The following is a 14,746-nucleotide window of genomic DNA, read 5'->3' on the forward strand; positions in this document are numbered from 1 at the left end:
ATCTATGTGTGTACATCCATCCATTGTGTGTGTGTATATAAATACATTTATTTTTCTTCATTCGTATTAGGTCACTTTTGTAGTCCCAATCACTTCCAGCTAACAGCCTTCTCTTTTATCTTGTTTGTCCTATGGACAATTTTGATGGCTTACCCTTATTTGTATGGACACTAACATACTTTTATAATGATAATAATCTTAGGTAACACATACTACACACATGGTCAAAATTGTTGGTACCCCTCGTTTAATGACAGAAAAACCCACAATGGTCACAGAAATAACTTGAATCTGACAAAAGTAATAATAAATAAAAGATCTATGAAAATGAAATGATAGTCAGATATTGCTTTTCAACCATGCTTCCACAGAATTTAAAAAAAAATAAAACTCATGAAATAGGCCTGGACAGAAATGATGGTAGCCCTGAAAATAATGTGATAAAAGGGATATGTTAAATCAAGGTGTGTCCACTAACTAGCATCACAGGTGTTTACGAACTTGGAATCAGTGAGTGGGCCTGTATATAGGGCTACAGATACTCACTGTGCTGTTTGGTGACATGGTGTGTATCACACTCAACCTGGACCAGAGGAAACGAAGGAAAGAGTTGTCTCAGGAGATTAGAAAGAAAATTATAGATAAACATGTTAAAAGTAAACGTTATAAGACCATCTCCAAGCAGCTTTATGTTCCTGTGACTACAGTTGCACATATTATTTCAATTTAAGAGCCATGTGACTGTAGCCAACCTCCCTGGACGTGGCCACAGGAGGCATTCTGATTGGCCAGCTGTGCGCCTGCTCATAGCCGAGCAGGTGATGCAATCTGCGTGTTACCATCCTGATTGGCTGGCAGTGCACTTGCGCATAGCCAATTTTGTGATGACACATGACTGTTCATCAGCACGCACGCGCTTAAAGAATCCTGGTATGCCGCAGTTCTGCCTCTCTCGCTACAGCTGGTGAGTATTCTTTATGATTTTTTCTTATATATAAGTCTTACTCTTCCCACTGGCTCAACCCCTGAGTAAGACACCTTGTGTGTGTCTATACATGTGGGGCTTTGTTTCCCCAGCAGAATATAGCATTTTATTCACCATGATCTGTTTTACCTTTTCAGACATTAACCGCATTTGGGAACCGGTCGTTATTTGACCCACCACATTTATAGGTTGCTCTTTATACCTGCTCAAATATTTAAGAGCTTGATACATTTATTACTCTGCTTATTGATGTGATAAACAGCATGCATTGACTTTTTTTTCCTATTTTGTGGATGGCAGGGCGCCATCAACGGAGGTACATACAGAAAATTCTTTTTGGCAAACATCAACTGCCCTTTACTATTTCTTGTATTTGTACTCCAGCTTGGTCTCTGATGGTGCTTTTTTTGGTACATTGTGATTATTTTGGGGAAGACAGCTATGCACAGTCAGGCTATCAACAGCATTTGGCTTTTTTATGTTTTTATATTTTTTGTAGTTTAATGGTTTGTGTATTTGTTCATAGTTGATAAGGTGATTGTTATGAAGGCAATCCAGTGACACAGTGTGCCAGAAGTCAGAGCACATACAGTGATCTGACAAAACCCAAAAACAATAGAACTAGCTCTGAGACGTGGAATCTCTGTAGACTGCAAACCTGAACCTATCCTAAACACAACTAAAGGTGGCTGTGGATTGCGCCTGAAACTACCTATGCAACTCGGCACAGCCTGAGGAGCTGACTAGCCTGAAGATAGAAAAACAAGCCTGACTTGCCTCAGAGAAATACCCCAAAGGAAAAGGCAGCCCCCCACATATAATGACTGTTAGCAAGATGAAAAGACAAACGTAGGGATGAAATAGATTCAGCAAAGTGAGGCCCGATATTCTAGATAGAGCGAGGATAGCAAAGAGAACTTTGCAGTCTACAAAAAAACCCTAAAGCAAAAACCACGCAAAGGGGGTAAAAAGACCCACCGTGCCGAACTAACGGCACGGCGGTACACCCTTTGCGTCTCAGAGCTTCCAGCAAAACGAATTGACAAGCTGGACAGAAAAAGTAGCAACAAAAGCAAAGAAGCACTTATCTAAGCAGAGCAGCAGGCCACAGGAAAGATCCAGAAGCACAGATCCAACACTGGAACATTGACCAGGAGCAAGGAAGACAGAATCAGGCGGAGTTAAATAACAAAGCAGCCAACGAGCTCACCAGAACACCTGAGGGAGGAAGCTCAGAAGCTGCAGTACCACTTGTGACCACAGGAGTGAATTCATCCACAGAATTCACAACAGTACCCCCCCCCCCTTGAGGAGGGGTCACCGAACCCTCACCAGAGCCCCCAGGCCGACCAGGATGAGCCACATGAAAGGCACGAACAAGATCTGGAGCATGGACATCAGAGGCAAAAACCCAGGAATTATCTTCCTGAGCGTAACCCTTCCATTTAACCAGATACTGGAGTTTCCGTCTAGAAACACGAGAATCCAAAATTTTCTCCACAATATACTCCAATTCCCCCTCCACCAAAACCGGGGCAGGAGGCTCAACAGATGGAACCATAGGTGCCACGTATCTCCGCAACAACGACCTATGGAATACATTATGTATGGAAAAGGAGTCTGGGAGGGTCAGACGAAAAGACACAGGATTGAGAATCTCAGAAATCCTATACGGACCAATAAAACGAGGTTTAAATTTAGGAGAGGAAACCTTCATAGGAATATGACGAGAAGATAACCAAACCAGATCCCCAACACGAAGTCGGGGACCCACACGGCGTCTGCGATTAGCGAAAAGTTGTGCCTTCTCCTGGGACAAGGTCAAATTGTCCACTACCTGAGTCCAGATCTGCTGCAACCTGTCCACCACAGAATCCACACCAGGACAGTCCAAAGACTCAACCTGTCCTGAAGAGAAACGAGGATGGAACCCAGAATTGCAGAAAAATGGAGATACCAAGGTAGCCGAGCTGGCCCGATTATTAAGGGCGAACTCAGCCAATGGCAAAAAGGACACCCAATCATCCTGGTCAGCAGAAACAAAACATCTCAGATATGTTTCCAAGGTCTGATTGGTTCGTTCGGTCTGGCCATTAGTCTGAGGATGGAAAGCCGAGGAAAAAGATAGGTCAATGCCCATCCTACCACAAAAAGCTCGCCAAAACCTGGAAACAAACTGGGAACCTCTGTCAAAAACAATATTCTCAGGAATGCCATGCAAACGAACCACATGCTGGAAGAACAAAGGCACCAAATCAGAGGAGGAAGGCAATTTAACCAAGGGCACCAGATGGACCATTTTAGAAAAGCGATCACAGACCACCCAAATGACTGACATCTTTTGAGAAACGGGAAGGTCAGAAATGAAATCCATGGAAATATGTGTCCAAGGCCTCTTTGGGATCGGCAAGGGCAAAAGCAACCCACTGGCACGTGAACAGCAGGGCTTAGCCCTAGCACAAATCCCACAGGACTGCACAAAAGTACGTACATCCCGTGACAGAGATGGCCACCAGAAGGATCTAGCCACTAACTCTCTGGTACCAAAGATTCCAGGATGACCAGCCAACACCGAACAATGAAGTTCAGAGATAAGTTTATTAGTCCACCTATCAGGGACGAACAGTTTCTCCGCCGGACAACGATCAGGTTTATTCGCCTGAAATTTTTGCAACACTCGCCGCAAATCAGGGGAGATGGCAGACACAATGACTCCTTCCTTGAGGATACTCGCCGGCTCAGATGAACCCGGAGAGTCGGGCACAAAACTCCTAGACAGAGCATCCGCCTTCACATTTTTAGAGCCCGGAAGGTACGAAATCACAAAATCGAAGCGGGCAAAAAATAACGACCAACGGGCCTGTCTAGGATTCAAGCGCTTGGCAGACTCGAGATAAGTAAGGTTCTTATGATCAGTCAATACCACCACGCGATGCTTAGCTCCTTCAAGCCAATGACGCCATTCCTCGAATGCCCACTTCATGGCCAGCAACTCTCGGTTGCCCACATCATAATTACGCTCAGCAGCCGAAAACTTCCTGGAAAAGAAAGCACATGGTTTCAACACTGAGCAACCAGAACCTCTCTGTGACAAAACCGCCCCTGCTCCAATCTCAGAAGCATCAACCTCGACCTGGAACGGAAGAGAAACATCTGGTTGACACAACACAGGGGCAGAACAAAAACAATGCTTCAACTCCTGAAAAGCTTCCACAGCAGCAGAAGACCAATTAACCAAATCAGCACCCTTCTTGGTCAAATCGGTCAATGGTTTGGCAATGCTAGAAAAATTACAGATGAAGCGACGATAAAAATTAGCAAAGCCCAGGAATTTTTGCAGACTTTTCAGAGATGTCGGCTGAGTCCAATCCTGGATGGCTTGGACCTTAACCGGATCCATCTCGATAGTAGAAGGGGAAAAGATGAACCCCAAAAATGAAACTTTCTGCAAACCGAAGAGACACTTTGATCCCTTCACAAACAAAGAATTAGCACGCAGGACCTGGAAAACCATTCTGACCTGCTTCACATGAGAGTCCCAATCATCTGAGAAGATCAAAATGTCATCCAAGTAAACAATCAGAAATTTATCCAGATACTCACGGAAGATGTCATGCATAAAAGACTGAAACACAGATGGAGCATTGGCAAGTCCGAACGGCATCACTAGATACTCAAAATGACCCTCGGGCGTATTAAATGCAGTTTTCCATTCATCTCCTTGCCTGATTCTCACCAGATTATACGCACCACGAAGATCTATCTTAGTGAACCAACTAGCCCCCTTAATCCGAGCAAACAAGTCAGATAACAATGGCAAGGGATACTGAAATTTAACAGTGATCTTATTAAGAAGGCGGTAATCAATACATGGTCTCAGCGAACCATCCTTCTTGTCTACAAAAAAGAACCCTGCTCCCAGTGGTGATGATGATGGGCGAATATGTCCCTTCTCCAGGGATTCCTTCACATAACTGCGCATAGCGGCGTGTTCAGGCACGGATAAATTAAATAATCGACCTTTAGGGAATTTACTACCAGGAATCAAATTGATAGCACAATCACAATCCCTATGCGGAGGTAGGGCATCGGACTTGGGCTCCTCAAATACATCCTGATAATCAGACAAGAACTCCGGGACCTCAGAAGGAGTGGATGCCGAAATTGACACAAATGGAACATCACCATGTACCCCCTGACAACCCCAGCTGGATACCGACATAGAGTTCCAATCCAAAACTGGATTATGGGTTTGCAGCCATGGCAACCCCAACATGACCACATCATGCAGATTATGTAGCACCAAAAAGCGAATAACTTCCTGATGTGCAGGAGCCATGCACATGGTCAGCTGGGTCCAGTATTGAGGCTTATTCTTGGCCAAAGGTGTAGCATCAATTCCTCTCAAGGGAATAGGACACCGCAAAGGCTCCAAGAAAAACCCACAACGTTTAGCATAATCCAAATCCATCAGATTCAGGGCAGCGCCTGAATCCACAAATGCCATGAGAGAATACGATGACAAAGAGCATATCAAGGTAATGGACAGAAGGAATTTGGATTGTACAGTACCAATGACGGCAGACCTATCGAACCGCTTAGTGCGCTTAGGACAATCAGAAATAGCATGAGTGGAATCACCACAGTAGAAACACAGACCATTCAGACGTCTGTGTTCTTGCCGTTCAACTCTGGTCATAGTCCTATCGCACTGCATAGGCTCAGGTTTAATCTCAGACAATACCGCCAAATGGTGCACAGATTTACGCTCGCGCAAGCGTCGACCGATCTGAATGGCCAAAGACATAGACTCATTCAAACCAGCAGGTATAGGAAAACCCACCATGACATCCCTAAGAGCCTCAGAGAGACCCTTTCTGAACAAAGCTGCCAGCGCAGATTCATTCCACAGAGTGAGTACTGACCACTTCCTAAATTTCTGACAATATACTTCTATATCATCCTGACCCTGGCACAAAGCCAGCAAATTCTTTTCAGCCTGATCCACTGAATTAGGCTCATCGTAAAGTAATCCGAGCGCCAGGAAAAACGCATTGACATTACTCAATGCAGGGTCTCCTGGCGCAAGAGAAAATGCCCAGTCCTGAGGGTCGCCGCGCAAAAAAGAAATAATAATCAAAACCTGTTGAACAGGGTTACCAGAAGAATGAGGTTTCAAGGCCAGAAATAGCTTACAATTATTTTTGAAATTAAGAAACTTAGTTCCATCACCAAAAAACAAATCAGGAATAGGAATTCTTGGTTCTAGCATAGATTTCTGATCTATAGTATCTTGAATCTTTTGTACATTTATAACGAGATTATCCATTGAAGAGCACAGACTCTGAATATCCATGTCCACACCTGTGTCCTGAAACACCCAAATGTCTAGGGGAAAAAAAAAAATGAACACAGAGCTGAGGAAAAAAAATGATGTCAGAACTTCTTTTTTCCCTCTATTGAGAATCATTAGTTTGGTTCCTAGTACTGTTATGAAGGCAATCCAGTGACACAGTGTGCCAGAAGTCAAAGCACATACAGTGATCTGACAAATCCCAAAAACAATAGAACTAGCTCTGAGACGTGGAATCTCTGTAGACTGCAAACCTGAACCTATCCTAAACACAACTAAAGGTGGCTGTGGATTGCGCCTGAAACTACCTATGCAACTCGGCACAGCCTGAGGAGCTGACTAGCCTGAAGATAGAAAAACAAGCCTGACTTGCCTCAGAGAAATACCCCAAAGGAAAAGGCAGCCCCCCACATATAATGACTGTTAGCAAGATGAAAAGACAAACGTAGGGATGAAATAGATTCAGCAAAGTAAGGCCCGATATTCTAGATAGAGCGAGGATAGCAAAGAGAACTTTGCAGTCTACAAAAAAACCCTAAAGCAAAAACCACGCAAAGGGGGTAAAAAGACCCACCGTGCCGAACTAACGGCACGGCGGTACACCCTTTGCGTCTCAGAGCTTCCAGCAAAACGAATTGACAAGCTGGACAGAAAAAGTAGCAACAAAAGCAAAGAAGCACTTATCTAAGCAGAGCAGCAGGCCACAGGAAAGATCCAGAAGCACAGATCCAACACTGGAACATTGACCAGGAGCAAGGAAGACAGAATCAGGCGGAGTTAAATAACAAAGCAGCCAACGAGCTCACCAGAACACCTGAGGGAGGAAGCTCAGAAGCTGCAGTACCACTTGTGACCACAGGAGTGAATTCATCCACAGAATTCACAACAGGTGATCCCTTCTGTGTGCATACCTTTTTTTCTTTGGTTTCTTTGTTACATGTTTCGTATGCATTGGGTTGATTCTTTTAGTATATTTTTCGTTGTGCCCACCATCACATATACACGTCTATCAATCCTGTGACTTTTAAAATCGCACATCTTATCATTCTTAGTGTTTCAATTTGATTATTGAGGGGCATAAGTTATGACTACATAGTGGGTACAGTAAACTTTTTGGCAATTGAAAAGCATATTAATTTTTCATTCAACCTGCCGCAAGTCCCATGTCTACAGTATACATAAAAAATCAAATAATAAAATGGAATTTAAACTTGAAAAGTATAAACAATGTTTACTTTAAAAATGGTAAATACATTAAAAACTTTGACACATAATTGGCAAAATCCTACTTTTGTCTTGGGAACAAACTTATTCTCAATGGAAAGTCATTTTGTCCTTGTAAGAAAATAAATAATGTTTGATATTACTGTTTATGCAGATAATTCCTACCACGACCTAACATCACCACATAACATAATTCCCAGAGACAGATGAAGTTTCTTTAATTTTTCTCAGAATTATATGATTGATGATTAGACTGTATGATGCATGTTGTAATATATTCTCCATTTATTTTTATGATCAGTAGGCCAAGATGTCAGCTATCATGGTTTTGATTCAATATACAGGATAAGACCATTGTCTTTCATCAGTCAAAATGAAAATACATGTCTCGTTTTATGAATAAATGGGAAATATTTGCTACTGACACAAACTTTGCATCTTCTATAACACTTTTCATTGTTTTTGACTGGGAGTGAAATGGATTTAACTTGTGCTAGTGTGCAATTATAAATTCTCAACACGTTTTTTCCGATATAGGGTTCCAATATGATAGGGCTTGACCTTTTGTAAATATGGAGCTTAGTTTAAAGTGGTTGTCCAGTTTAGAAAACTTATTTTTATATACCTTATGAGTGGATTCTGGGTTAACAGATTCATGGTCCTCATCTCACAGGGTGGAGAGTAATTTTAAAAAGTGTTGCTCTGTCCTGTATTTTGTCCAGTCCTGTATTATGCAGACAAGCCTTTGATGTCAATGTGCAAAGCGTTATGTTTATTGTCTCATGTGGTAGACCTGTGATGAAATTTGACAATTACATCCCTCAGATCACATCTAAGCACTGGTTATCTCAGCAAGAGGTTTCCAACAAGTATGTACTGTCTAAAATGGAAAACCCTTATTAAAGCAATTGTTCCATATAATATACACCATTGTATACATAAGCAGATAGAAAGGAATTCCCACAGGTCAGCAAGTATGTGAGAGATAAAATCTCTTGGTTACCAAGAGTAAAGGTACCGTCACACATAACAATATCGTTAACGATATCGTTGCTTTTTGTGACGTAGCAACGATATCGTTAAGGAAATCGTTATGTGTGACAGCGACCAACGATCAGGCCCCTGCTGGGAGATCGTTGGTCGCTGAGGAAAGTCCAGAACTTTATTTCTTCGCTGGACTTCCCGCTGACATCGCTGGATCGGCGTGTGTGACACCGATCCAGCGATGTCTTCACTGGTAACCAGGGTAAACATTGGGTTACTAAGCGCAGGGCGGCGCTTAGTAACCCGATGTTTACCCTGGTTACCAGCGTAAATGTTAAAAAAACAAACACTACATACTTACATTCCGGTGTCTGTCCCCGCCGCTGTGCTTCTCTGCACTCCTCCTGCATCCTGGGTCAGCGCCAACCAGCCAGAAAGCAGAGCGGTGACGTCACTGCTCTGCTTTCCAGCTGACCGGCGCTGACAGTGCAGAGGAAAGCAGAGCGCCGGAGGACAGACAGCTGAAGTTAAGTATGTAATGTTTGTTTTTTTAACGTTTACGCTGGTAACCAGGGTAAACATTGGGTTACTAAGCGCGGCCCTGCGCTTAGTAACCTGATGTTTACCCTGGTTACCAGGGGACTTCGGGATCGTTGGTCGCTGGAGAGCTGTCTGTGTGACAGCTCTCCAGCGACCAAACAGCGATGCTGCAGCGATCAACATCATTGTCGGTATCGCTGCAGTGTCGCTTAGTGTGACGGTACCCTTAGGCTTTGAAAGCCAAAACGTGTAGGTCGTTATGCTAATGGAGGAACTGCCACTGTTTTAAAGTACCTAATAAATCGTGGATTTTATCTCTCACATACCTGCTGCCTTGCTGGAATTCCTTTCTCTCTGCTTTGCTATGCAGTCCATCCTAGGGGCTGCTCCACACAAGCCTACCAGCTGGTCTTGCTACTACTTTCAGGGTGAGCGGACTTTTCATCTCCCCCCTCCCTTCTTAATGTATTGTGTACATAAAGATCTCCTATACACTTTATATAAATGGGTACTTACTAACAGGTAGCTAAGGTTTAAATTCAGATATGGTCAAACTCATAAAATATTTGCAACCTGCTCGGGTTTACCAAGATCCACTACAAATTGAAAAGCATAATAATAGCTCTCCCTGCTGTATTTTAAATTGCATAAAATGTATTATTTGACTGATGACTTCCATCCATTGCTTACAGTTCCTAAGATCAGTGAAATATTTTCTCAAGAGCAATAGAAAAGAGTGATATGACTAGTATATCTTATCAAATTAACAATCAGAAAGACAAGAGCTATGCACAGGAGCAGTGCGTTGTCTGTGTTCACCTGTGGTCACAGCTGACAATAATACTATAGGAATTCATCCCAAGGTATCAGTATTAGTGATGAGTGAGCCTGTGGATGTTCAGGCTCAGCCGATCATTTAAAAATAAGTTCAATTTGGATACTAGAACAGTACCCAAACCCGAATCCCATTCACCGGACTGGGGGGCCCATGCATCCGTTGCTTTCCACGCTGTCATCTGTGTGTAAAGAGAGAAGAGGAGGGGGCCTAGAACTGATCTCTGAGGAGCCACCACAGTAAGTGGAAGGGGAGCAGAAGAGAAGTCAGCAAAAAATGCAGTGCAGGATTGGTCAGAGAGGCAGAAAAGAACAAAGAGAAAGCAGTATCATTGAGCCCTTTAGATCACAGCATAGTGAGGAGGAGCTGGTGATCTACAGTGACGAATGCTGCAGAGAGATCAAGGAGAATCAGCAGGGAGTAGTGACCATTAGATATAGATGTTAGCAGATCATAAGAGACTTTAGTAAGGACAGTTTCAGTAGAGTGTAAGGAGGGGAAAAAAGATTGCAAAGGGTCAAGAAGAACGTTATCTGAGAGATAAAGGAACAGATGGGAGTGGATCAAACGTTCCAGAATGGTGAATGGTTATATTTAATGAATAATAGACTGCTCAAGGTAAAGTAAAGTAATGGCTGCGCACTCTCCCCTGACCCACAAGCTCACTGCTTTAGGGTAATCCTTGGTACTGATCCCATCTCTCCTTCAAACCACATATCCAAGCCCTTTCCACTTCCTGCCGACTTCAACTCAAAAATATTTCCTGTATCCGTACATTCCTAAACCAAGAATCTGCAAAAACCCTAGTCCATGCCCTCATCATCTCCAGCCTTGATTATTGTAACCTCATGCTCGGTGGCCTCCCCTCTAACACTCTTGCACCCCTCCAATCTATTCTAAACTATGCTGCCAGACTGATCCACCTGTACCGCCGCTATTCCCCAGCCTCTCCCCTCTGTCAATCCCTGCAATGGCTCCCCATTACCCAAAGACTCCAGTTCAAAACCCTAAACATGACATACAAAGCCATCCACAATCTGAGTCCTCCATACATCTGTGAACTTATCTCCTGGTACTTACTAGCACGCAACCTCCAATCCTCACAAGATCTCCTTCTATACCCCTCTCTTATCTCCTCTTTCCACAATCACATACAAGATTTCTCCCATGTATCCCCCCTACTCTGGAACTCTCTACCCCAACATATCAGACTCTTGTCCACCATGGAAACCTTCAAAAAGAACCTGAAGACCTACCTCTTCTGACAAGCTTACAACCTGCAGTAACCACTGTTCGACCAAACCACTGCATGACCAGCTCTACCCTCGCCTACTGTATTCTCACCCATCCCTTGAAGCTTGTGAGCCCTCACGGGCAGGTTCCTCTCTCCTCCTGTACTAGTTGTGACTTGTAATATTTAAGATTACTGTACATGTTTTTACTATTCAACGGAACACAGGAGTAAAAACCAGGTATATATATAAAAAAGATATAAATACTATATAGATAGTATACCCATAGATTAGTATCAATAATAAACCCGGCCACCACCTGTGTCAAAGAAATAAGTGAAAACCACTAGAAAAGCGAGGGGAACATTCACCGAATCTGGATCAGACCAAGAAGAATAATGATGACAGGGAACATTTGAATAAATTACTTTTATTTATGTGTAGCAACAGCAAAAAAATCAGTAAAATTAAAGAATTAAAATACTATGTATATGTATTTACTTCTGTGCACATAAAAACATATAAGTACATTAGGCAGGTCAAAAATCTATATAAATATATAAACTGGATACCCCAGAAAGCTTAAAAGTATAAAAGCTGAGATCATATACGTAAAAAACAATATTTATATAAAATTGGAATGGATCTAAAAAATGTATATATACTCTCCAAGCAAATGTAAATGTATGTCCAGAAAGTGCTTAGTGCTAATAATACAGAGATGACTTCCTCTATATATGTTGTATATAGAGTTCACATGCAGCAATTACTGGCCAAAAAGTGCAAAGTGTAAACCAAATACCGTATAAAAAAATCGCATGAAAAAGTAAGAAAGTGCATAGTGCTATTTTATATATATAAAAAGGATAATTCATACGTGACAAGCTCACATGTAAACAATATTGACCAAAGTGCTGTGTGTATAACAAGAAGAAAATGGTATGCCAGGTATACCGTACACTCTCTACATGGGACAATGCTCAATATGTATATGATTCAGTATTACTTACTATACAAAGCTGAGGGAAAAATATCTCCAGGACCGCCAAATATATCAAGCTGTGCCCCCGCGACACGTGTTTCGGACCCAAAAGTTCCTTCGTCAGGGGGTTCCTTCGTCAGGGTACCAGCTACCTGGGAGACACACTAAACATGTGGAAGAAGGTGCTCTGGTCAGGTGAAACTAAAATCGAACTTTTTGGCAACAATGTCGAAAGATATGTTTGGCATAAAGGCAACATAGCTCATCACCCTGAACACACCATCCCCACTGTCAAACAGGGTGGTGGCAGCATCATGGTTTGGGCCTGCTTTTCTTCAGGAGGGACAGGGAAGATGGTTAAAATTGATGGGAAGATGGATGGAGCCAAATACAGGACCATTCTTGAAGAAAACCTGTTGGAGTCTGCAAAAGACCTGAGACTGGGACGGAGATTTGTCTTCCAACAAGACAATGGTCCCAAACATAAATCAAAATCTACAATGGAATGGTTCACAAATAAATGTATCCAGGTGTCAGAATGGCCAAGTCAAAGTCCAGACCTCAATCCAATCGAGAATCTGTGGAAAGAGCTGAAAACTGCTGTTCACAAACTTTTTTTGAATGAGAATGACGTCGCGGCTTCTGATTGGTCGCGTGGCGGTCACATGGGCGGCACGCGACCAATCAGAAGCCGGGACGTCATTCGCAGGTCCTAAACGCGCGCATTTTAAACAAAGAAGCCTGCCGGTTACCAGCGTGATGTCCAGGGGCCGCCGGACAGGTGAATATATCAATATTTTTTATTTTAATTCTTTATTTTACACATCCCTATGGATCCAATACCGATACCCGATACCACAAAAGTATCGGATCTCGGTATCGGAATTCCGATACCGCAAGTATCGGCCGATACCCGATACTTGCGGTATCGGAATGCTCAACACTAGTAATCACTCTTTTTTTTTCCCATTAAAAATAAATACAATAAGGTTAAATGAAAAATAAATATTTTTGGTATCACCACATCGGTAAGTGTTATATATCAAAATATAAAATATAAATGTAAAGTTATTTAACCTGTACCATAAATGCTGTAAGCAAAGACAAAAAAAATTTAATGCCAGAAATACCATTTTTGGTCACTACACTTAAACAAAAAATTTAATAAAAAATGATCCAAACATAATATGTACTCTAAAATAATATCAATAAATAATATCATCTCACAACTCCCTCATACTGCTTTATCGACGCAAAAAATAAAATGTTACAGGTCTCAGAAAATGGATACACAATTTTTTTCAAATGTCTCAATTTTTTTTTTTACATATAATATTAAAAAAACTGTACAAGTTTGGTATCACTACAACCACGCTGATATAAAAAATCATATTGGTCATTTTGACCACAAAATGAATGTTGTAAATGTAAAGTTAAAAGAAATATCTATCTTTTTTGTTCATCAATTTCCTTTTTTTTTCTCATTTTTTCAGTACATGGTAAATGATGAAAAGAATGGTGTCTGCTCAAAAATAAGCTACCATATGGCTGTGTCAATGGAAGAATACAAAAGAAGAAGGAGAGGAAGAATCAAAAGCGCAAAAATGAAAATTGGCTTGTGAAAATATGAAAATTGTGAAAAAGATAACACTGCTCTGTTGAACATATTGCTTGAGTGACTTTTCATTTACTATATCTTTTGATTATTACAATAACTAAGACATCAATCCCTTCACTATACCGTCCCAAAGCAATATAATTGAACAAAATCAACAGTGAATAATATGTATGGGACACAATAAAAAATTAAAAATAAAGCAATTTTTATTTTATCACATCAAAACAATCACATGAAATGCAGAGGTTAAAAATACACAGAGGTGGATAAAAATCTGAACAGGACGCTGCCTGGGCCACCAGGTACAGTAAGTAGGAACTAATGGGAAAAGACAAGCAAGAATAGTAGTATTGGCGGCCATCAATGCCAAGGTATATAATGTGGAAGTATAATGCAGAGTTCAGTAAGTGCAATCAACATTATATGTTATCAATTACAAATCACACACAAAAAGACAAGGTAGAAAAAGTTTCCAAAGAACATTGGAACCAGGAAGCTGCCATGTCATAACAAATATTTCCTGAAGCATTACACTGAACTTAGGGAAGAAAAGAGTCGTTGAGAGCTATGTCCATAATGTATTTGAAGAAAATTGTAGAATTTTATAGACTTAATAGACTTATAATACAATTACCCTTAATATTAACAATAATACTAACATCCTGCAACTAATAATAATAAAAATATAAAAATATTCATTACATAATGTTCAGCCTTCATATGCTCACTAACATGAAGAAAAAAAATCATTTTCACCGTCAAGTGTCTACAGACACAATAATGCCAAAATTTTATGTTTTTTTTCTTCTTTTTTATTGTAACTGCATAATATTTTTATTGCAGCTGCAGGCCAGTAGGGAATGCACAGTGGAATTAGTTTCTTGGTGCTTATCCTTAAGATACCAGAGTTATTTTATTTAGGAACTACAGTATTACCATGGGGCTTCAAATTTCTAAAGTGGAATTCTCATGATAACAGATAAAAATCTAAGG

The 14,746-nt window shown here is 41.3% G+C and overlaps 1 long non-coding RNA gene across 1 annotated transcript in view; it reads left to right on the forward strand.

Annotated features, from left to right (window-relative positions):
- Nucleotides 1–13,922, forward strand: part of LOC138657653 (uncharacterized) — a 60,685-nt gene extending 46,763 nt beyond the window's left edge. The window contains exon 3 of the long non-coding RNA XR_011317112.1: nt 13,629–13,922. This is a non-coding gene — a long non-coding RNA (uncharacterized lncRNA). The remainder of the gene's footprint in view (nt 1–13,628) is intronic.
- The last annotated feature ends 824 nt before the right edge of the window (nt 13,923–14,746 follow it).

Source organism: Ranitomeya imitator, chromosome 1, assembly GCF_032444005.1.
Source record: "Ranitomeya imitator isolate aRanImi1 chromosome 1, aRanImi1.pri, whole genome shotgun sequence".
NCBI lineage: Eukaryota > Metazoa > Chordata > Amphibia > Anura > Dendrobatidae > Ranitomeya > Ranitomeya imitator.